Genomic DNA, 23,514 nt, shown 5'->3' with positions numbered 1-23,514 from the left:
TGACTGGCGCCCCGGGGCCGCGCGGCACAGGGCGAGCCGTTGCTCCGCCTCCTCCGCTCCTCCTCCTCCTCCTCCTCCTCCTCCTCCTCCTCCTCCTCCTCCTCCTCCTCTTCTTCCTCCCTCTCCCCTTCCCCGCCTGTCCCGCTGCGCTGCGGGGGACGCGGGGGCAGGAGCGCGACCGCGACGGGCGGCCCGCAGCCGCCATGCAGATCACACTGAAAACGCTGCAGCAGCAGACCTTCCGGATCGACATCGACCCCGAGGAGACGGTGCGGGCCCGCGCAGGGGCGGGAGGCGGTGGGAGGGCCGCGCTCCGTCCCCTCCCGGGCTCAGGCCTCGCTCCCCCTTCCCGGAGGAGAGAGCGCGGCCCGGGCCGCGGCCATGGGGAGAGCTGGGGGGGCCTTTCCTCTGCCCCCGGAGCGGGGGGCGAGATGCGAAAAGGGGGAGGACGGACCTCTCCGCTGGGGGAGGGGCGGGCAGCGTGTGCGGGGGGGAGGGGTCGCCGGAGTCTCTGTGAGGGCCTGGGGCCGGGCTTGTGTGGGGGTGATGTGGTGACGGCCCGGGAGGAGTTTGGGGGTGCGGGGGCCGGCCGGCCGGGGCCGGGGCCGGACGTGTGTGTGGGGGTTGTGAGCTCCACCGTGGGGAAGAGGAGCGGGGCTGTTCAGCGGGGGTGATGCGGGCCCTTTTCCGCGGGAGCGCGGGCGGTCGTGGGGTGACCCCTTTTTCTCGGGGTGTAGAAGGGTCTCCTGCTAGGTGAGAGTGACTTTTCATAGCTGGAGGAAAGGGGCTGTTGTGGCCAGTCCCCTTGCGGATGGACTTTCCTCGTTGTTTTGGGGAAGAATGCCCAGAAGGTGGAAAGGAGAATAGCTCACGCTGTACTGTGGAGGAGAGGAGCAAGAGGACCATAGGAAGCTAAAGTTTTTCCTTTCAGGAATATACGTGCCCACACCCGTGGATTAGTGGGTAACAGGGCAAAGTAGTAATCTCTGCTGTTTTATATAGGGAGTACCGGGAGTGGGTCGTGACCTCTTGGAGGGGGTAGTGCAGCAGAAGGAAAATGAGGTGCTTGCTCTCTACACATTCCCGCCTAGACAGGGTGGGAATGTCGGGAGGGATGTAGGGCTCTTCTCTGCAGGAGCGTGTACTGGAGAGGAGCTCGTGAGTGTTTGCTCGTAGTTGCATCTCTGTACGCTTAGGCAAGTGTATACTGTGATGAAGGTGGGTGATTGCGGAGAGGCTTTATTGTTTTGCCTACAGTGTGAGCTGCAGTGATTAAACCACGCTTATGAGGTGAGGGAGTGCATGTGAGATTCTGCTAACCGCTGTAGGGTGAATGTTGGTGTCTCCTGCAGAGCAGGCGCTTGGGTGTGTGGTGAGGTTTATAATAGAGTTAGTCCCCCTTGTTGGCAGGTTGCAGTGACTGTGTATCTCTGTACTTATAAGGCTGGGAGGGGGGAGAGAATGTGTTGCAGGTGAATCTTTTCCATTGGCACATGGGAGTCTGCTGAAAAATCATCAGGGAAATCGTGTTCTGAGGTGAGAGGAAGGGCCTTAAATGAGTTTGCAGGGTTGGAAGCTGCCTTGTCACTTGCTTGAGCACAGATGGTTGCCTCCGATAGCCAAGTCCCGACATCCTTGTGGCCTTCTTTTGAAAGACTTGGGGAGTTTAGCGTCTGAAGGTGTGGCTGCAGCAGCCTTTCACATGACATCTGGGCAGTGAAACTCTGGAAACTATGGAACGTTGCATCTGCTTTTATAAAGTCTGTTGGTTTACTCTCTTCCACTTCCATCTTAAGAAAAATAAAGGACGACAGTTAAAGTCGGACTGAGAGTTCATTTGGTTGAACAGTGTGGCAGAAGGAGATGGCAAATGTCTAGCTGAAGCATGTGTTAGAAACCTTCAAGGATTTAAAACATTAGTCTTTACTTGTTACTGCGAAAAGCTCTCTTCTCATCTTTTCTCCTGTTCTCTGTGTTCGGTAAGGTCCTGGGAAATAAAATCAAGGAGAGGACTGAAGGAATGTTGACAGTCAAAACCCTCACCAGCTTATGAGACAGCAAAAGGCATTAGCTAGAAATTGGATTATGGGAAATTAGACTGCACTCTCTGTTTATAAATGTAGTTGCTCCAGTAGCTCAGTAACTGAAAGAAGAATGCTTCTCACTAGCATAATACTTCAGGTTTTGGCTAGGAATGGGTGGTAAGATAGAGGAAATGTGGGTAGGATTTGAGGAGAACTTCATTTTAAAGTGAGCGTGGTGAAGCCTTGATCTTATTGGCTGTAGAGATGTGGAGGTGGAAAATGTATTTAAGTTTCCTTCATCTACTTTTTAGAAAATGATGAGGAAATTCTTGAAAGTGTTTGTAAATCGTAGAACTTAATAAAGAGAACACTTCTGAGCCTTCAGTTAGAAACCAAATCTGTTAAAATTGGAAAATGCTTAGAAATGTAATCTGTTAAGCAGGTGTTTCACAAGTCTATGTTTGAAAGTTCTCAGTCTTGATTTTGAAAAATACTAATTTTAGCTAAGTGCACTGGTTTCTTAGATTAATTTTCTAACACCTTGAAACAAATGTGTTTGTTTTGTGGAGTTCAGGAAACATTACTTTTAGTCTTTGAACTGTGTATGCGTGTGTTTCTCTGCTAGAGGTAGGCTTGTTTACTTGGAGCTGTGCCCTATACTGTGACAAGGCCAAAAATCGTCTAGTTGTGATAGGCCCAGGAAACTTGTTGCTCTAAAATTGGATTCTGGTTCTCTAAAATTGGTTTCTGGTTCTAGCAATTTCTCCCCTTATTCTCAATACAAAATTAATCTGAAGAGACTTGATGTTATAGTGCAAGGTAGTATTCTGACAAGAGTTTATGCTTGTAACTGAAAGCTGTCATTAATAGTAAAGAATATTTAAACAAACCTTCCAGTGAGAATTTAAAGCAACACACTTCATAATTAATTAAGCTTGTTACAATTTTTACACAAGCAACTGTTTGGTTTTTTTTTTCCCTGCTTAATTAGACAGTTGAATTTTGAAGTTCAAAACATGCTTTTAGTAATGTGACTTTAGCTTTGGTTTAGTTGTTTTTTAAACTATCGGTCCACTGAATATTTTGACTGAATAAAAATTAGACTTGAAGCATGGAGTGTTCTTGTTTGTGAAAGTGCCAGATGGAGACTGTCAAATATTTTGACTGACTAAAAAAGTTGAAAAGATTTAGCCTCAGGCCCTATTATTTGAGAAGGCTTATTATCAAATGGGGAAATCTTTGCAGGCATGGCTGTTTTTGTTAAGTTTTGGGGGAAAAACCTCTGGAGTGCATTGGGATCAATGTTGTACTCCTTGTGCCCTGTAGAGAGGTGGATTTACCTGTTGTAATCATTCTGGTGTTCTGAGCAGGACAGTTTGGTACTTGAGCATTCAAACTTAACCAGGATAAATGAAAGCATGCATTTATCTACACAAGCTGCTGCTTGTGTTTGTCGACTGTCTGTGAGAGAGTAAATACTCTGTCTCTAAGTTTAAGCGTTAAGTCTTTAAGCGTTGTGTTAGGAGCAAATAATAAGCCCTCTCTGAAACTGATGTAGACCTGTGTAGCCACATCTCCTGCCTGAGGTGACAGTGATGACATTGTAGGCTTCTAAATCTAGCGCTTCTCTTGTAGTTATCATTACACAGACATGAAATAGGCTTTTAAAAGATCTCAACAAACGTTCTTAACTTTCTTTCCAAGTGAAATACCAGTTGACAGTAAGTCTGTCCTGTTTCTTTTTCAGCTTCCCTGTGCTGTTAACCTAAAAACCCTGTTGTCAAAATGCAGAGAAGCGCGAGGAATATTCAGGATGTCAGTAGTCTTTTGGCCGCAGTCTCTGTGTCACATAATATGGGCTTTCACATTTCACTGTTCCACCACAATGTTTGAACACCCAGGAAATGCCTGCTTGTTTAACACCGTGTCAACAGGACACTTAGTTGTGGAAGTTTGAACTTCTGTATGTTCTGGTGCACCCTTAATATGTTTGTACTTTATTGTTAAACATGTGTATGGGGATTTTTTGGATGCTAACGTTATGCCCCTTTGGCGCTGGAAGCTCCTGGTTTTTAAGTTTAAAAATTTAGGCTAGGTAGTAACTGAAGCTGTATTAACTGTGTGGGGAGTGCGCTCCAGCAAAAGTGAAGCAGGATCCAAAGGGTGTGTAATAAGGAAAAAGTGAGGTTTGGCATGTATTTCATTTTTCCAGATAAAACAGGTATACTGCAGGGAAAAAAAACCTCTCCTTTTTCAAAAGACAATGTCATAGCAGAGAATTTGTATTTTCTGATTTTTAAGGAGTATAAAAACGATTTTGTAATAACGATGAGGTGGTACATATAAGGGAGGTACTTTTTAATATGTACATGGGGAGTGTCTATGATAAAATGACAAGCTGCTTTAATTCTCTTTAAAGAGTGAAGTGATAAATGTCTGAATTAGTGCAGACTATCATCTGAATGGGTAGAGTATGATTTGTGAACCCATACAAGAGCGAATACTATTTGTGAACCCACAAAATTTTATTAGTTACATCTGTTTGTATCTGTTTGGTACATTGAGAGCTATACTAAAGCATCTAATAGAAAAAAGGAGATGAGTATTGAAAGCCTACATAACTTTAAAGCATACTTTGCATCAATTCTTGGTCTGTCTGGTGCTGGGAAAGATGCATGGAAACAAATGGTTGCTGTAAAAGGTATTGATCATTTTTCTTAGAGCGCTCCTGGTAAACTGTGGGCTTCTGCTGGAAAAACACCTGATCTAGCAGCATTAGTGAAGAATAAGGGTTAATGGAGTTCAATATATAGATGAATGAATTGTAAGTAGTAGTACGTTTATCTCATAAGAAAGTTATTTTCTTTTTTTTTTTTTGGTGATATAAGAAGATATAAAAGTAATAGGTTTAGTTTTGGTCATTTTAGTTTTGCTGAATTTGTAGTTACTGTGGTTTAACCCCAGCTGGCAACTAAGCACCACACAGCTGCTCGCTCACTCCCTCCCCCCTGCTGGGATGTGGGAGAGAATCGGAAGGGTAAGAGTGAGAAAACTCATGGGTTGAGGTAAAGACAGTTTAATAAGTAAAGCAAAAGCCGCCCACGCAAGCAAAGCAAAACAAGGAATTCATTCACTCCTTCCCATCGGCAGGCAGGTGTTCAGCCATCTCCAGGACAGCAGGGCTCCATCACGCGTAACTGTTACTTGGGAAGACAAACACCGTCACTTCGAACACCCCCCCTTTCCTCCTTCTTCCCCCAGCTTTATATGCTGAGCATGACGTCATATGGTGTGGAATATCCCTTTGGTGAGTTGGGGTCAGCTGTCCTGGCTGTGTCCCCGTCTGACCTCTTGTGCACCCCCAGCCTATTCGCTGGTGGGGTGGTGTGAGAAGCAGAAAAGGCCTGGACTCTGTAAGCACTGCTCAGCAACAACGAAAACATCCCTGTATTATCAACACTGTTCTACCACAAATCCAAAACACAGCCCCATACTAACTACCGTGAAGAAACTTAATTCTACCCCAGCCAGCACAGTAGTTCATTGTATTTGTCAGAAAAATTAACTTTAGAAACAGTTCTGCAAGAGCCAGAGAATATTGCTGGGTGAAATGGTAAAATCTGAGTTTGAGGCTTGTGAGGAAGTATGAACTTACTCTGACAGCCTCCTTCCTACACGTGTTTCAGTGTCGGTTAATCATGCAGCAGTTGCTGTTAAGAGGATTGTTTTAGTATTTTCCTGAGAGTTTATAATCGTAGTCATTAGAAGAAAAGTGCTCTCATGATCCTTCTAGGTTAAAGATGTCTTTCTGTCTCAAGTCCTGATATTTTTCTCTAATTCTTTGAGGTATCTTTCTCCTCTTCTAGAGGATTATTATGTTGCTCTTGCATCTCCTAGGATTTTATTGGTGAGTGAATGTGCTTGCACAGTCAGAGGAGGTGTGAATTTGAAGGGCTTGTACTTGCTGCTTGAGGTTTGATAGATGACTCTGCAAAAGTGGTAGCTTTGGAAATTACCAGAGTAAGAGCGTCAGGGAGCATTTGCATTTTTTTTTCATTATTTTTATACTTTCTTTGCAGACTGTAGCATTTTCAAGTTATGTTCTCTGATAATTCATGTTTATTTTATTAACTGTCTGGGTTTTTTTGCTAGTGCTTTTCTTCTTCTATCTTTTTCCCTGTTTCCTGGCTAGAGTTAGAATTTTCAAGCAAGGGAAGTTGTTCTAATTCTTGGCTGAAGAAAGCTAGGCCTTCACATACATATTCAGCAATATTTTCCTTAAATTCTAATGAATGTTCTAATATAATTTCCACAGAACTTTGGGGAGGATGACACATATTCTTTAAAATTTCATAAAGGAAAGGTTAATATAGCCTAAATTATGAATACAGCTAAGTTTACTCATATTAGAATATGTTTTTACATGTTAGCCGTTTTTCAAATGCATTGGTGGTATGACCATAATTTTACAACTGTTTTATTTGGAAAGTTCTTATCCAGTTTAGCTGTCAGCAAGAAAAAGTTACCTTTGTACTTTTAATAATTGGTCAATATTATGTGCTGTATTTATCAATAATCCAAACTTTCTTGGACCACTATTCCCAAGGTGGCCAGTAAACTGAGAAGTTAAATTTACAGGTTGTATGCGCTTAGGGATAGGTCTGTACATAATTGTGTCTTATATTTAAAGTCTGTTTTGCAGGTATGATTGGTAAGTAAACATATCTGTCCTTGATATGGATAACAACAAGCCGGAAGGTGTTCCCTTTGGAACTTATGGGGAGATCAGAGTACATGTTAATTAACAAATAAAACGAGCAGATGACCATGCTACTGTCTACAGTGTCACTGCTGCCCTTTTGCATACAAGGGCATGTTTACTGGCAAACCTTTCGAAAGTATTTTCCTTGTATTTCTGAAACATAGGAAAATACTTTCCTGAAGGGAAATTTATAGGGCTATGTAAACTTACAGGCCTGAAGGATATGGCTGCCAATGTCTCTCCCACCGAGGTTTGTATCTTTGGTCACTGTTCCAGACAGGATACTTGGATGGATTTGACTCACTGAAACAAATCACTTTTTATTTTACAGGATATGGTGAAGTGCAAAATGTCTTATCTAGGCCCTGTAAGGGCCAGGCAGGAGGCCTCAGCAGCTCTCCTCTGCATGCTGCCCTGCAGGGAGCATCAAATGAATGTGAGAAGAAGAGGAAAGGGCTTGTGACTGCTATAAGCATACTGAGTCGAAGTGTGGTCTAAAAGCTAACTGAGCCTAGTTCTCCCTGTCTCTGTCATTCCCTGTTTTTGTATCAGAGGCATGTTAAGCTCAGGGAAAGGAACAGAACTGGGGCTGAAATCCTTATCCCAATCCCCCAAACTTGAATGTCTGAGCTTCACACCTTGTATTTCTAACTTGTTTTTTATTTGCTTATCTAAACGAAGGCCACTAATGCATCTCTAAATAAAACTTGTTTTACCCCTCTAACTGGTTTGTCAGTATGCAGTATTGGGAAACGTTTTTTTAAGTGTCTTTTTGTAATTACTTAAAATGTCTTGTCAATTTTGTTCATACTCAAACCACTACATTGCTTTTACATTTGTAAATCAGTTTGTGGAGAATATCCTTGTTGTAAAAATTGTCTGCTTAAAGGTACTGGAAGGTTGTTTATGCTAATCAATGTGACCACGCTGGAGTCACCACTCAGAGAATGTAAGCTTTCTCCTTAAAACAAGCCCTTGTGGGTTCATAGGGAGCACTCAGAGCTGTCAATAGCCACATCTTTCTGCTTTTTTTGAAAGGTGCAGATGGCTGAGCTTTTTTTTTTTCTGTAACTTAAAGCTGTGCTTTATGTTGAAATCTGTGTTCATGTGTTAGTACAAAGGTGCAAGTATGCAGCTCTCTTAGTCGCTATTTAGCATCAGAAACTGGCCCTACTGTCTCCTCTTTTAAACAGGGCTTAGATCAATTTTGAAGTGTGGAGAGGCCAACTTTGAGATCAGAAATTCATTTTGTTGATCTCTGGGCAATGTATAACAGCAACTACTAGACTGATAAACTTGACCTAGGTGTAGATGAGCTGAACTTTGGAGAGGAAGTTAGAAAGGCAGAGGTAATTGCTCAGGGAGTAAATGTCAGAGCTAAATTTGGTTTTGTACCTTACCAATTCCAGACTGTTTATCTTCCAGACCATGCTGCTTCTTTCTTTGTATACAAACTTCAGCACAGTAAATGCAAATAGTAAATACAGAAGTTCATGAATGCTGAATGATGAATGTCTAGACACAACAGTATCATTCAGCCCAAGTCATCTGAAGCAATCCAAAATCTGTGCTTGCTAGCACAGTCTAGGCTGCACCACCTTCCATTATAGTCATATAGAAATAGCCTTGAGTGCCAAGAGCCATCAAAAAATATTGGCTGTTCTGTTGACGCCCTTTGCACAGCAGAAACAGTATCCATTTGACTCGATGTCATCTTAGAAATAATTAGTGACACTGGCAAAAATGGGGATTAGTACCATCATGGTATAGCAGCTAAGAAGTTGATTACAGGAAGAAGAGGCACAGAGGGATCTGTAATGACAGCAGGGGATCATTAGCTTGGAAGTAAGTTGTTTGAGAGATTCTTCAGGGACTGCTATTTGGACCCATCTTACTGGAAATTTCCTTTAATGACTGTGTTGCAAAAAGTGGAAGCACCATGCAGAAACTTAGTGATTAGCTCAAAGTTTACAGGCACTGTCCACATGGAAAAAAATGTGACTCTCAGAACCGGAAGAAGGTATATAAATGTAAGCAGTATAGACTCCAAAGTCATCCCTTTGGCAACAACAGCAAGAATTTCTGCTCTATGCTGGAGATCAGTGGCTGAAAACTGCCAAGGCAGCAAGGCAAGTGTGCGTAACTGGTCCTAACATATCTGCATGTCACTAAGAAGACAGTGCTGTGAGAAAGGCAAGTGCTTTCACAGAGCAGGTGCAAAGACCCAGAAGCACAAATCATACTAGTGAGATGTCGTGTAGGGTCCAGTTCAAGTCCGAGAAAGATTAAATCCATTTGGAACAGGTGCAGAGAAGGACAACTAAAATAATCATAGGAAAGAGGGCAAAACTACAGAAGCTTGGCATATTTAGTCTCACAAAATGAAAGCCAAGAGGAGTACAATTACTGTACATGAATACGGTATGAATGCTGAAATCCTGAATGGCCATGCTGGCCGAAGACCAAATAGGTTTAAACCGACCACAAATACATTTATGCTGGAGACAGGAAGACATTCAGTTTCAGAAGAGGGGGTTTCTGACCCATCATACTTTATTGCTAGAGTCATAAAGACAAAAAAAAACCCTGAACCAAACAACAAAAACCCAACCTTAATTTCTTTTAAGATGTTTCTAGGAGTCATATTTGATCTGCTGGCCCTGTCTCATACTCCTAGTTTCTACGTTTGAGCTACAGCACCATGTGTGGACACAGAACTACAGTGTTCCTGGCATGGCTGAGTTTCTGGTCATTGGCACTGGTTCTCCTAGGGGACTTCAACCTCCCTGGCACCTGCTGTAAGGGAAAGGCCATCAGGGAGATTTCTGGAGGGTGTCAGGGATAATACAGATGCTGGATGGACCAACCTGGGGTGATGGTGTCCTGAATGTGCTACTTAAGAATAAGGAAGAACTGGTCAGGGCTGTGACAGTGAATAGGAGCCATGACTGTAATGATCATGATACAGCGGAGTTCAAGATCCTGGCGGGGTTTAGGAAGGCGAGTAGCCCTGGACCTCATGAGAGAATGCTGTGGCTTATTCAGGGAAGAGGTAGGTGGGAGGCAGCTCTTGTGGGAGCCAACTCTGAAGGGCAAAGGAGCTCAAAAGGGCTAGCAGGCCTTTAAAGACAATCTTCTCCAAACGCAAGAAAAGTCCATGCTGATGCTCAAGAAAAAACCACAACAGATATATCAGGAGGCTGGCATGGCTAACCAGCGAATTCATGGCAAAGCAATGCAAAAAAAGATGTATACAGGTGGTGGGAGTTAGGACAGTTTATGAAAGAGGATATAGAAACACTGCTGAGATGTGCAGAGATGTGATCAGGAAAACCAAAGCTAAGCCAGGGTTAGCAAGGGATATGAAAAGCAACAAGAAGGGCTTCTGCTGCTACGTAAATAGTAAATCAGGCAAGGAAAGTACGTGCCTGCTTGCCAAATGGGTTGAGTGATACAGTAACAGCAAATGTGGGCAAAGCTGAGGTACTTGCTGCCTTCTTCATCTCAGTCTTCACTGACACTATTCCCGGGCATTTCAGCGCAGAGGCAGGGATCAAGGAGCAGAGGAATTCCAGTACCAGAGGACGTTCAACGCAGAGGTCTCCTAAGGAATCTTGTCCCATACAAGTCCATCAACCCTGACGGGATTTGTCTGAGGGTGTTGAGTGAGCTGGCTGATGTCACTCTGCGGCCACTCTCTGTCATCTTTGAAAGATTGTGGAGGTTGGGGGAGGCACCAAAGACTAGAGAGTGCCAAATGTTGCACCCCACCTTTAAAAAAGGCAAGAGGATGATCTGAGGAACTCCAGGACAGTCATCCTCACTTCTGCCCCTGGGGAAAGTATGGACCGAGTCCTCTTGGTAGCCATTTCTGGCCACATGAGAAACCAACACAGGTGGGGATAGCAACGCCAACTACATTGTTAGAAATACCAAGACTATTTCTGTAGTTTTCATACGTTTATTGTATTATTTGATCACTAGAGCTAGACTAATAATGACGGTCTCCTGGTCTCCTTGGGGACTGGTGGGTGCCCCAGCTGCTGGCCTGGCCCTGGTTTTGCCAGCTCCTGGGGCACCCTCCTACTGTTGCCGGTGGGGTGGCCTCTTGTTCGGAGGTGAAGTGGGTTCAGGGCTGCCAGCCCTCCTCTTCGGGGCTCGCCAGGACCCCCGAGGGGAGCATTCACTGCCCTGGCTGGGAGTGGACGGCCCGGGCACAGCCTCCTCTGCGTCCTCCTGTGGCTCTTCTTGCTCCCTGTGGGTGGAAACAGGGGTAGAGGGGGCACTGCTGAGACCTCCACGAAGGGCAGCCGATGAGGTGCTGGGGAGCTCTTCTGCCTCAGATCTGTCAGGGCTGCTGGAGGGGGCTGGACTGGGGACAGGAGACCCCCCTCGGGAGGCAGCGGGGCTGGGGGCAGCCGCATGGCTGCCCTCCCGCTCCTCAGCAGCATGGGTGTCCCCCAGGCCCATGCGACGTCTGGCCTCCCCGCTGCACCGGTCCACGATGGTGTCAATCAGCCGGCGCACAAAGCTCCTTGTGTGCGGGCCCAGGGCAGCCTGCAGCAGCTGGAACAGAGTTTCCTCATCGAGGCCGAAGAGGTGCAGGATGGACAGGACAAGCCTCTGTGCTGCTGCTGTTTCCCAGCGGCCACCCTCAAAGATCAGCCGCAGCTCCTGTCGCAGCCAGAGCCTCACGGGCCGGAGCAGAGCTGGGTCTTCTCGGAAGAGGCGTGCCCAGATGTGGGGATGAAGGCTGCCCACAGGAGCCCTGGGCACCAGCCCCGCAGCTGATGGCTGGGACGCTGCCGGGTGATGGAGACTGTGGGCAGCTGGACGGCCAGGAGCTCCTCCTATCAGGTGGACAACAACTGATGGTGCTGCAGGCGGTGGGAGGACATGCTCCTCAAAGTTGTCGTCCGCCTTCACCGAGTGCAAGATGGAGGTCACCCTCCTTTTGCAGAGGGGGCACTCGGGCTTGCTCTCAGCCCACCGCAGGATGCACTCATAACAGAATTGGTGGAGGCATGGCATCACGTAGCTGGACTCCTCCCAGCTGTCCAGGCAGATGGGACAGCGGTCCTCCAGCTCCGTGGCCATGCTCTCCACGTGCTGCGGTGGGCTGGGGGGAGCTGGAGATGTCAAGATGCTCCCTCTCACTGGCACTGCAGCAGGGGGTGTCGCGCTAGAAAGGGAAGAGGCGCCACGGTCATTGGCTGGTCCAGGGAGGGTGGAAGAAACACCCAGGTCCCTCAAGAAGGAAACCCTCCCAGCTCCCCACCCCAGGGTGAGGTTTCCCCGCACGGCTCACCTCTGCTGCTGCGAGCGCGCCTCCTGGGTGTCTCGGCTGCCTGAAGCTGGCAGGGCCAAGGAAAATTCTTTGACAGCTCTGGGGTCAGGCCCTGAGAGCTGCAACAAACAACTCCCCGAGAATGACACCAGGACCAAAGGCCTCGCTCAACACTCTGAACCTCACGAACTCGCTCAGGTGGAGTGTGGGCACGAGCTGGCTGGGTGAGACTCAGTGCCCGGATATAAGAAGCTACGGACACCTGGTCACAATCCATTGCTCGGGGACATCATAGTCCATCACCAGGTGACATCACAGTCCATCCCTCAGCGGCATCAGAACCTATCGCTTAGGGACATCACCGTCCATCGCTTGGGGATGCCACAAAGGGTCATCCTCGCCCGCGGCGCTCACCCTGGCAGCGCTGCGGCCTCAGCACACGCGTCTGGGGTTACCACAACACCACTGCCCGCTCCATCCCCCCACCTCTTGTCTTGTGCTCGGCATCGGTGTTTCACGCCAGTCACCGAGGCCTCGGCCATGCCTCCCCAGGGCCCCGTCAGGTCACTCCAGCCGTGGCAGATGTCTCCAGGCACACATGGCAAGAGGGTTCACTCGGTAACACCTCGTGCCTCCCTGGGAGGCTGCAGGACAAAGTCCCACAGGCTCTCCCCACACCCCAGCACTGCCGGCCAGCCCTCTGGGCTCCCCCGATTCCTCCCACAGGGGGTCACAGGCAGCACTTGGCTCGCTCTGGCGGGTCTTCTCCCATCTTTCTCCTCTAGCCAGAGGAGGGCTCAAGGGTGATCCCCTCTGCTCAGCACCCATCAGGCCTCATCCGGGCACTACGTCCTGTTTGGGGTCCCAGACAGGAGATACACTGACAAACCAGACAGGCTCAGGGGAGGCCACTGGGACTGTGGGACTGAAGTACTTGCCCTGAAAGGAGGGTCTGTGGGGCTGTGGCTGGTTCAGCACGGAGTAGAGAAGGGTTTGGGGCACCTCACAGCACACCCTGGTGCCTATGGGGATGGGATCAAGGGGCCGGGGACACGTTTTTCCCGGTGGTGCCTGGCAGGAGGGCAAGAGACAGCGACATCAGCTGAAACTAGAGAGGTTCAGCATGGTTAGAAGGGTAAAAAATGAGAATAATTAAGCACTGTAGCAGGAGCCAGAGAGGCTGTGGGATCTCTGTCCTTGGAGGTTTTCAAAGTCTGGCTGGACAGAGCTCTGAGCACTAGGGTCTGAATTCATTCTTGACCCCACTCCAAGTAGAAGTTTGGACTAGAAGCTACCCACATCCCTGCATACACAATGCTTCCGTGGTCTCTGTGACCTAGGAGTTAATATTGTTTTACATATGGCATGGACAGAGTAGCTACACATAGAAGTGAATTCCTGATGAATCCAGAGGGCTCACACTCTCCAGCTGTCAGGTTACGCATATGCTAGGAAAGCAACGTACTGCAGCAGCTATATTACTCCACAGCAGATGGCCTGTACAAGCTATGAACACTGTGACAGAAGCCTCAGAGCATAGCATATTGTCCTCTTTTATCTGGTAGTCAGGGTAAAAAGCAAAGTGTTGGAAAGTGCATGCTCAAAATCAAGTAATGTACAAATCCATAGTCAGGTCTCTATAGAAAGATCTACTTTGGTGTCTAATTCCTCGCACCATCCTGGAAAAGATTAGTCTGTGTGTGGGGCAGTACAATTGAGGCCAAATTTGTTTAAATGAGTTTTAACTGCATTTTGATTAAATTAAAATACTTTCAGATAACCACAATGATGACTGTAATATGATTAATGACTCATACAAAAATAAACTGATCTAATTTATTCATAGTAGGCCCAGTTAGACCTGTAGGATTTGATTCATTATTTTTCAGATAAATATTATTCTTGGAATCAATGTTCCAGATTAATTGCTGCCAATTTCTGATGTCATTTCCCTAGGAGCTTTTCATAGTGCACTCAGCAATCCATTCTGCAACTGCTCAGTCCAGCCCTGAATTTGGGAAGACCCTCACTGTGACACTGTCAAATCGCAGAAATAGCAATGGGCTTCCCTGGCTGACCGCATTATTTGCCATTCTAACATCTCATGCAATAATTGGCCTTGCTTTGGAAATATTCAGACGTCTGGCCTTTCCATAGCAGCTCTGCAGACCTACAGAAGGCCAATATGCAGCTTCCGGCTTCCATTTGTGCTTGTTATTACAGCACAGGCAGGGACAAAGACAGGACAGAAGCTCAAACAAAGCCTAAATATGAAAATAGTTGGCAAAGAGTCTGCACTCTGAAACACTGTAAAATCCCCCTACAGCAACAACAGCCCTTCCTGCTAACAGACCCAGCCATCAGATAACTGTCCTCGGAGACACACACTGGCAATTGTCAAACCCAAATCATTTTTATTCCTTTCCCTTTCAACTGTCTAGCACTCCAAAGAAACCAGTGATTAAATAATGAAACTTTTCACGGATAAAAAGATTTGTGCAATTCCAAATAAACTCTCTTGAAGCATACAGAATTCAGTACCTTCCTCTCCTTACTGACAAGTAGTCTTTATGCACACGCAGGTTTACAGAGTTTAATTCTGATGCCCAGTCAATAGCCTCTTCCAGGCATTGACACTCATGGGCTAAGCTTCCAGAGTCATTAGCCATGACTGTTACAAGCCTGGAAGATGACCTCTGCTTTAAAATGCTTTGGGCAACGTGCAGTATGCAGCCTGGTATTCAACTGCAAGCTCCCATACGGCCTTTCTTGGCAAACCTCATATCCTGGAGTAGCAAAATGACACTGATATAACTGCAAGAGAGCCTATACACAAACAAACAAAAATATGTATGAAGGGGTTAGATTCTAACTGCAGGCACAGCGCTGGCGTAAAGCTGGACTGTCAGAAGCAATGCTCCAGGAATAGCTCTCAGAGGCAGCATGCCTTGCAGCCACTCCCTGAATTGAGATTCCTCTCCCCACCCCTCGTCCCTTGCTTCCTTAATAAATGGGGTAAAATGAATTAACAGGGATTTCAAATTAGGAAGTTAATGTACTTACTGTAGTCATGCACCTAAATTTCTGTATAAGGGGAAAAAAAATAAAATCAAAGGTTTTGCTACTGAATTAGAAAATTTATGATACGTTTAAGGAAATTTTGCAGATTAAAGTCAGCTGAGAGATCTTTTGTGGGTTTCCCTATGCCTGGTACTGATTTTACAGATGGGAAATATCATCTAGATATTCCTAATACAATTACTACACCCACATAATTAGTGTAATAAATATATAAGCCTGTCAAGATGATAGTTGAATGCACTTGCCACACTGTTATATTATAGTGAATTCCCAGTATTCTTGGCAGCTGTTTGAGTGCCAATCAAGCTGAAATGCTAACAACAAAAAAGCAATCGCTCTCAAAACAAAAGACCCCAAGTGCAAATCCCTACTTAACAGAAATTTCAGTCCCCTTTTATCACTAAAGGCTGGGTTTCATTTTGATCTCATACTAACTTTATGTCAGTGTATATGAACTACAGGTGCTTCTGTGCAGACTCCAGTGCTAACATCCATGGTGTCCAAGTGCTGATGGAAACTCTAATGGGAATTTCCATGCTTCTGGGTGTGGTGCTGAAAATGCACACAAGGATTTCCCTCATCCAAGGGAGGATCAGGATTTCTCCAAGCCTGAAGCCTCCAGCCCCTTTTGATGACTTTTTCCACACCTTGAGGCATGCAGACATGAGAGGTCACGGATAAAGCCAAGAGAAAGCAACATCCAGACCCTCTTCTGCCTGCAGCTGGTAGTGGCTGAAGTGGTAACAACTACCTTGCTGCAAGTTACCACTGCTCCCATGGTCACTGCCTAATACCTCACGGTCTAATAAGTTGATTAACCTGAGCAGCTGCTCTTTACTATCATGACAAACACAGAGTGAAGCTGCTTCAGTGTTGTCTTGCACAATAAATGAGAATGACTGTGGAAGGTTGGTAGCACTTTCATACCTCAAGTAAACCTCTGAATTACTCCTGTAGTGAAAGAAAGAATGCTGCCAACAGGAGACAGATAAAGCTCCTGAGTGCATGCGGAATTAGATTAAGGGTGAATTAATTCACACTGTATCAATTACTGCAAAACGGAATCTAGGAACCAGTTCACCTGCTCCAGAGACGTGCTTGCAGCTGGTTCAGCCTTCCAGAAAGGTGCACTGGCGTTCTCTGCTAATACGTGTTACAGAGAGAGCGAATGGGAGCTCTGCATAAAGGCATGTGGAACGGAGACCCATCAGCTCAATGGAAAATCTCACCCTAATGGAAAAATAAACACTACATCCTAGGACACCCCACACTAATTCGTGCCCATTTAATGTCAACAGCCAGTGGAAAATGCCCGCTTTCGAAACATTTTTCTAGGATAGGTCACTTGTGAAAGATGTAAACGCAGCCTTTCTTGAAGGGTAAGGAGGGACCTCTTCATGTTACTGCCTGCCAGTCACTCTGCTACTTTCCCTCACCTCTCCCATTACCAGTGTGTGCTCCATTTGATCCAAAGCCTCTCCAGACTGTGCTGCCCTTCTGGAGTCCTTCTACACATCTACCTAAGTAACACCTCTTCCTAACCACCATCACAAGCTCAAAATCTTGCCTCTTCCTCCCGTATCTCTGCTGCTGCTCATCTGCTGGTATCCAGCCTCACAGGCAGCCACCTAGAGTACTGCCCTCTGCATACCTCCCCCGGGTTCAGCATAGCCAATACAAGCTGCTTTCTCCACCTTCAGGGCCTTGTGCAGGCCATGCTACTGTTCCTGTTGCTTCTCACTCGGTTTTGAAAAGTCAGCACTCCCCTCCAAAAGGTCTGAAACATAACTTCTGCTATGAAAGTGCTGCTTTCTTGCAAGCACCGTTTCATTCCTTGCTTCCTTAGATTGTCAGTTCTTTGGGGCGATGTCGTGGTTTAACCTCAGTCGGCAACTGAGCACCACGCAGCCGCTCGCTCACTCCCCCCCCGGTGGGATGGGGGAGAGAATCGGAAGGGTAAAAGTGAGAAAACTCGTGGGTTGAGATAAAGACAGTTTAATAGGTAAAGCAAAAGCCGCCCACGCAAGCAAAGCAAAACAAGGAATTCATTCACTACTTCCCATCGGCAGGCAGGTGTTCAGCCATCTCCAGGACAGCAGGGCTCCATCACGCGTAATGGTTACTTGGGAAGACAAACGCCATCACTCCAAACGTCCCCCCCTTCCTTCTTCTTCCCCCAGCTTTATATGCTGAGCATGACGTCACATGGTATGGAATAGCCCTTCGGCCAGTTTGGGTCAGCTGTCCCAGCTGTGCCCCCTCCCAGCTTCTCGTGCACCTCCAGCCTTCTCAGTCGGTAGAGCACGGGAAGCTGAAAAGTCCTTGACTAGTGTAAACACTACCTAGCAACAACTAAAACATCGGTGTGTTATCAACATTGTTCTCACCCTAAATCCAAAACACAGCATTGTACCAGCTACTAGGAAGGAAATTAACTCTATCCCTGCCGAAACCAGGACAGTATCCACCCCTTATTCTATACCATCTACGTCATGCTCAAGTCCCATATTTTCCAGTACAACCTCATTAACCACCCACCCCGCTTTCCATCCTTTGATATAACACACAGATATCATTCCCTTAGTCTATGGACCACCCTTGTGGAATGTCTGTAAAATGTCCAGAAATGTCCATGAAATATCCATTGAGTTCATTTAGTCCGTGACTTTGGTCTCCATCTGTGATGGTGGTCACTCAGGACAGGAGAGGTGGTGTGTTGCGTGGAGTTACTGGGTACCAAAGCCAGCTCAGGTCAGGTCACTGCTGCACTTGCACTGCTTCTTGTAAGGCTTGTCCTCCACTGGTTCGGGTGGTTCCTGCTATAGTAATTTCTATAACATGCAACTCAAATCATGGGTTACAACAATTTAAAGGTGTTTCCATTACAATCTCCGCCCCTGGTCCCTTCGGATCAAACCATAGGGTTTAACATTGCAATGAACTCCTCCCCTTGCCCCTGCTCCGGCTTGGACTTATCCACAGACTGCAGTCCCTTAGGGTAGTACCTGCTCCAAGTGGAGCCTTATCTATGAGCCAGTCTCTCCAGGGGTACACCTGCTGCGGCATAGACTTATCCACAGTCATTTTGAGATGCACCTATTCCAGCACGGCCTTCTCCATGGGCCACAATGTCTTCAGAGATATACCTGCTCCAGCGTGGCCTTACTCGCAGCCACAGTCCCTTCAGAAGTAAACCTGCTGTAGCACAAACATAACCGCGGCCACAGACGCTTCGAGATGCACCTGCTGTGGCATGGGCTTATCCACGGCCACAGACGCTTTGGGGTGTCCTGCTCCCGCATGGACTCATCCACAGGTCACAGTCCCTTCGACTCGAGTTCACACTGGAGTTCCAGCCTGTCCAGTACAGCAGCACAGAAACAGCAGCGATGCCCTGGCCATCTGCCAGCCCAGGCACATCGCCATTGCTGTTATCAAAATGTTCCCAGGCACAGTAGAATATGATGATAAGCGGTACAGCAGTACAGCAAGCAGCGAAAGCAAAAAGCAGCCACTAACGAGCACTGGACTCTAATATACAGTAAGGCAAGCAAGCCCCATGGCAAGCACAGGAGCCTGCCAATTAATAGCTAAACAGCTATAACAGGTATAAATTTGATCTAGCACATTCCGATCAAACCTGTCATTATCTCGAACCCTTCGAGCCCCACGTTGGGCACCAAAAAGGACTGTCGTGGTTTAACCTCAATCGGCAACTGAGCACCACACAGCCGCTCGCTCACTCCCCCCCCGGTGGGATGGGGGAGAGAATCGGAAGAGTAAAAGTGAGAAAACTCGTGGGTTGAGATAAAGACAGTTTAATAGGTAAAGCAAAAGCCGCCCACGCAAGCAAAGCAAAACAAGGAATTCATTCACTACTTCCCATCGGCAGGCAGGTGTTCAGCCATCTCCAGGACAGCAGGGCTCCATCACGCGTAATGGTTACTTGGGAAGACAAACGCCATCACTCCAAACGTCCCCCCCTTCCTTCTTCTTCCCCCAGCTTTATATGCTGAGCATGACGTCACATGGTATGGAATAGCCCTTCGGCCAGTTTGGGTCAGCTGTCCCGGCTGTGCCCCCTCCCAGCTTCTTGTGCACCTCCAGCCTTCTCAGTCGGTAGAGCACGGGAAGCTGAAAAGTCCTTGACTAGTGTAAGCACTACCTAGCAACAACTAAAACATCGGTGCGTTATCAACTTTGTTCTCACCCTAAATCCAAAACACAGCATTGTACCAGCTACTAGGAAGGAAATTAACTCTATCCCTGCCGAAACCAGGACAGGCGAGAATCACCTTCATATTCTTCATCATTAGGACATCAGTCCTAATATCTGTGTAGGACTTGGTAAAAATTATGGTAATGCTAATAATGATTGGCAGCCTTAATAACATACAGGTATCTAAGACAGTAGGATGACCCAGGCAACAGGGTGTAGGCACTTATTGCAAGTTAGTGCAGAGATTGAATGCTCTGACTTACCACGAGCACTGATGCAAGTATTTGCCTTGATGTTTGCCAGAGAAACTGCAGAGCCTTTTACCAAGAGTAACTAGACAAACTGTAGTAACATGCAATAGGGATTTTTTTGGTGGTTGAAGAGGTGAAACACATTATCTGAGGTAAAAACACACAGACATGTACACACTGATCTTGTTATGCACAGCCCTGGGCAATGCTGTCGAGTCTAAGGGTCCAAAGCAGTCAGAGTCCTTGAAGCCAGGAGTATGCTCACAGCTTTGAACCAATGTGCGTAGTGAGAAAGTTCACTCAGTGGTGAGATCTTATCCTAAGATGTTTGACTCTCTAAGCAGGGTCTTGGCCTTAGGCCTCTGCCTGATGGACTTCACGCACTGCGAGGCTTGACGGTGTTACTTTCCCAGGTTGTCAGGCATACTATCCTGTTGCTCAACATTTTTCTGGCTTAGCTTCTTCCTCTTTTTTCTCTTTATGATACAGTTTTTCTCAGGTCTCAAGGCTGTACTTCGTCCATGACCAGTAACTGACTACTAGTGAATTTTTTATAGCCTTGGGGATGCTCTTTTAGCCCACATCCAAGTTTTTAAGGCCTTTGCTATTACCTTATACTCAAACTGCACATCGGAACGTGAGACATCCTTACAAAGCTTCTTTTCACAAAGTAAGTTCTCACAAGTCGTCAACAAGCACAACAGACCCTGGTCCTCTGGCCTCACAGTTAGCATAAGGACTGTGGTCTGTTACCAACAACAGCAAAACTGCTTTTACCGGGTGACCAGCAGCTGAGAGAATCAGGTCCTTGCACATTCACTGTAAATAAGCAGGCTTGCATCAGACCTGTTTACTGTCTCGGCTGTCAGATTCTCCTTCCATTAAATGCAACGTTACTGAGAGAGACCTAGGAGGTCACAGACTCCAGCTGAAAGCTACTGTAGGCTCCACAGCATGTATACACACTCTGATAAACTCCCATCAAGATCCTAAGCTTTGGATAGCTCTTTCAGTCAGAAAGGGGACCGCACTGACTCATGTCCCTCTGTGTGGTTTAAATGTGCGCATCGTTCCAACTTCCAGAACCGCTGGGGTTACCTAAGGAAACCTGGCTGCAGGGAAAGGTGTACCGGAGGCACAAAGACTTTGCAGTTATCTTCCCTACTACACGTTGGTTTCACTGTGTTTTACTCCCCCTCTGCAAGAGCCAGCTGTAATTAATGGCTTCGCCTAGCAACTTGTAAGACATGAAAACATACACATCCATTTGGAAGACAGTAGTTACTGGGGAATCATGGACTGAGAAGAGTTGAGCAGGACAAAGCCACAGTGGCATGAAGTTGGAGTAACTGTGCCAGGGAGATCAAGTTACTTGGAAATGAAAATCTAGGAGTTCTGAAGAACAAAAAGTAATCGCTGTATGCATTTGCCATCAAAATCTCTTTCTAACTTTTGGGCTTCATCTCACATCTCTTTCAAATCAATGTAAGTTTTTCTATTTGCATAGAAGAGGTTTGTACGCTCACTGAGTCAGCATACAAACTGTTGTAAAAGAAGCCAGCAAGTGTGATACTCCAGTCTGAACATAGGGCAATTACTCAAAATACTTCAGACACAAAATGAAGAAAACCCAAGCACTGGCTGTCAAGGAGGAGTACTGTGAAACTGAAAGACAAGAGTACTCTGGGAAAAAAAAACCAGCCCTCAATTCTGCAACTGATGGGAAGCAGCCCGAAGAAAGACCTGGAGAGTCAAGCTCTGCCATAACCTATTTTATGGAGCCAAAGGGGCTGAGGTAGAGGAAACACCAAGAACTTGTTTATTTAATTTAGGCCCCGTACAGTGAGTCATCCTAAGTTCCTGTACCACTCAGTACCAGGGGAAGAAAAAAATCACAGCTTTTTTTTTTTCTCATTCTATTTCTCAAAGTTCAAATAAACGGTCAGGAAAAACGTTGTCCTTAGCAGTTCACAGCCTTTGGAGTCGATTCCCAGTTATGCTGAGGCTTTTACAAGCCCTTACAGCAGAGCTAAACAGCCACCACGTAAATGAACCCTCGCCCCACCACAAACTGGGCAGAACTGTTTCATACCATAACCAGCAACCACAAAAATCAGAATGAGTAGTTTACATTTAACATATTCTGAGCAGAAGAGAGTAGTGAAACTGACACAACCCCTCAGCACAAGGTTCACATTTGCATGTGAAGCTCAGCACTTACATATGCTGGACTGCTGAATGAAAAGTTTTAAAAAAATCCCTTTTATTTTATCTGCAAAGTACAGAATTAGATCTGGTATCAGGCAATAGTGAAAGTGAACAAGCAGCATATTTTAAGTTGTAATCACCCATGCAAAAAATAGCAAGCGATATTTTATCTCACGCCTCTTTTTTTTTTTTTTCCTTCAATGGCTCTCCATGCAATGCAAGCAAGTTACTCTGTGCTGCCAAGAATGCTGGATTCTTACTAGCAAGAGTCAGCAGTTTCTTTTTGGTTGCGAAAGCCCTAAGAGGCTTCGGCTGTCTAGCAGCTGTGTGTCAGAGCCTGAGGTGGACGATGACAAAAGCAGCAGCACCAGCTGTGTGTGCAACACATGTACACATTCATACACTCCTGCAGGGAGAGGTGTCTCCCACTTTCCCTTGTACTGCAATGCAGCCTGCTGGCCCCTGCTCTGCTGCGCTGCTGCTAAGAAGTTGTTATGAAGCCAAGCTTACTGTAATGATGAATTAAAAGATATTTTTTGTTACAAGTATTACGTTGGCAATGTGGCAGAGTAGAACTTCTCAAGGCAATACACAATACTAAGAAATTTGGGGTTTAATTACATAATGGTACTAAGTTAGCCTAACATCAGCGTCCTCTTTTGCAGAAAGACAGCCTTGGTTACAAAGAAAATGCACTGGGAGATCCCACACCTACCGATGGAAGAGATTGTAAGGACCTGGGGCAGGGGTCTCTTTTACCAGTATAGATGGCTCAACTTTAAAGGTTATTTGTAGCAGGGCTCTCTCTTCACTGCCTAAGGAGTACCTTAGGGGAAACAGAGGTTAATAACTCATCAAAGGTAAGTACTAACTATTGAAACCAGCACTGGCGGAATCAAAGCACTATGTTGTCCCATCCACTGCACCAGCTTCTCTGATAAGCAAGTAACCTCCTGGGCTCCCGATTTGTATGCACGGGACTGAAGTGAGGTGGAAATGATAATGCAGAAAAGATGATACAGACTTTAGGAAAAGCAGACAAACAACTTATAAATGTTAGTTATAAAGCTTGGGATGACTATGGCAGAGAACTAAGCTTTTGCAGTATGCGCATCGTGAGGCTTGTCACAATTTTGAAGACATTCGGTCTTTAAGAAGCTTGTCCTAGGTGTAACAATACATCGAGGAAAGTCTTTCACCGTGCTGAACTGGAAATTTGCCGTGGTGACAGGTAAGCTTCTTTCCTGTTGTGTCAGTTGAGCTCTCTGCGCATCAGTCAATGCTGCTAACGAACTGGGCCCATCTTGAACAGGCCCACCATCTTACAGCATCGCTGCGGGGAGACTGGGAAGGAAACGTTATTACCCACTGCGCCTACATGGACTGACAGGGCAATTTGCACCCTTCGGCGTGCTGAGGCAAGGAGCTGGCTCACTCGGCGGCACAGCCACCTCGCAATACACGTGCCAGCGAAGAGACGCTGAACAACCCCAGCTCCCGGCCACCTCGGATCCGCTGGATGGACAGACGGACACACAGCCTCAGCGACCCGACACCACCCACAGCCACCCTGCAGGAGAAGGCTGCAGCCTTCAGGTCCCCCTGCCCCCTGTGAACACGTACGTGTGTATTAATAAACTTGTAACAACAACTTGTAAGCGGTGTATGTATGTACACATACG

At 46.4% G+C, this 23,514-nt stretch overlaps 1 long non-coding RNA gene across 2 annotated transcripts; it reads left to right on the top strand.

Annotated features, from left to right (window-relative positions):
- Positions 1 to 23,483, top strand: LOC143173044 (uncharacterized). 2 transcript variants are annotated; one of them, XR_012997453.1, is made up of 2 exons: positions 1 to 269; positions 22,498 to 23,483. It is a non-coding gene; the product is annotated as an uncharacterized LOC143173044 (long non-coding RNA). The 2 variants fall into 2 exon arrangements; XR_012997452.1 differs by lacking the exon at positions 22,498 to 23,483 and adding an exon at positions 7,118 to 7,510.
- Positions 23,484 to 23,514: the final 31 nt, after the last annotated feature.

The sequence above is a fragment of the Aptenodytes patagonicus genome, chromosome Z (assembly GCF_965638725.1).
Source record: "Aptenodytes patagonicus chromosome Z, bAptPat1.pri.cur, whole genome shotgun sequence".
NCBI classification, from domain to species: Eukaryota; Metazoa; Chordata; class Aves; order Sphenisciformes; family Spheniscidae; genus Aptenodytes; species Aptenodytes patagonicus.
The sequence above is the reverse complement of the archived record's forward strand: the minus strand, read 5'-3'. Positions and strand labels throughout refer to the sequence as shown.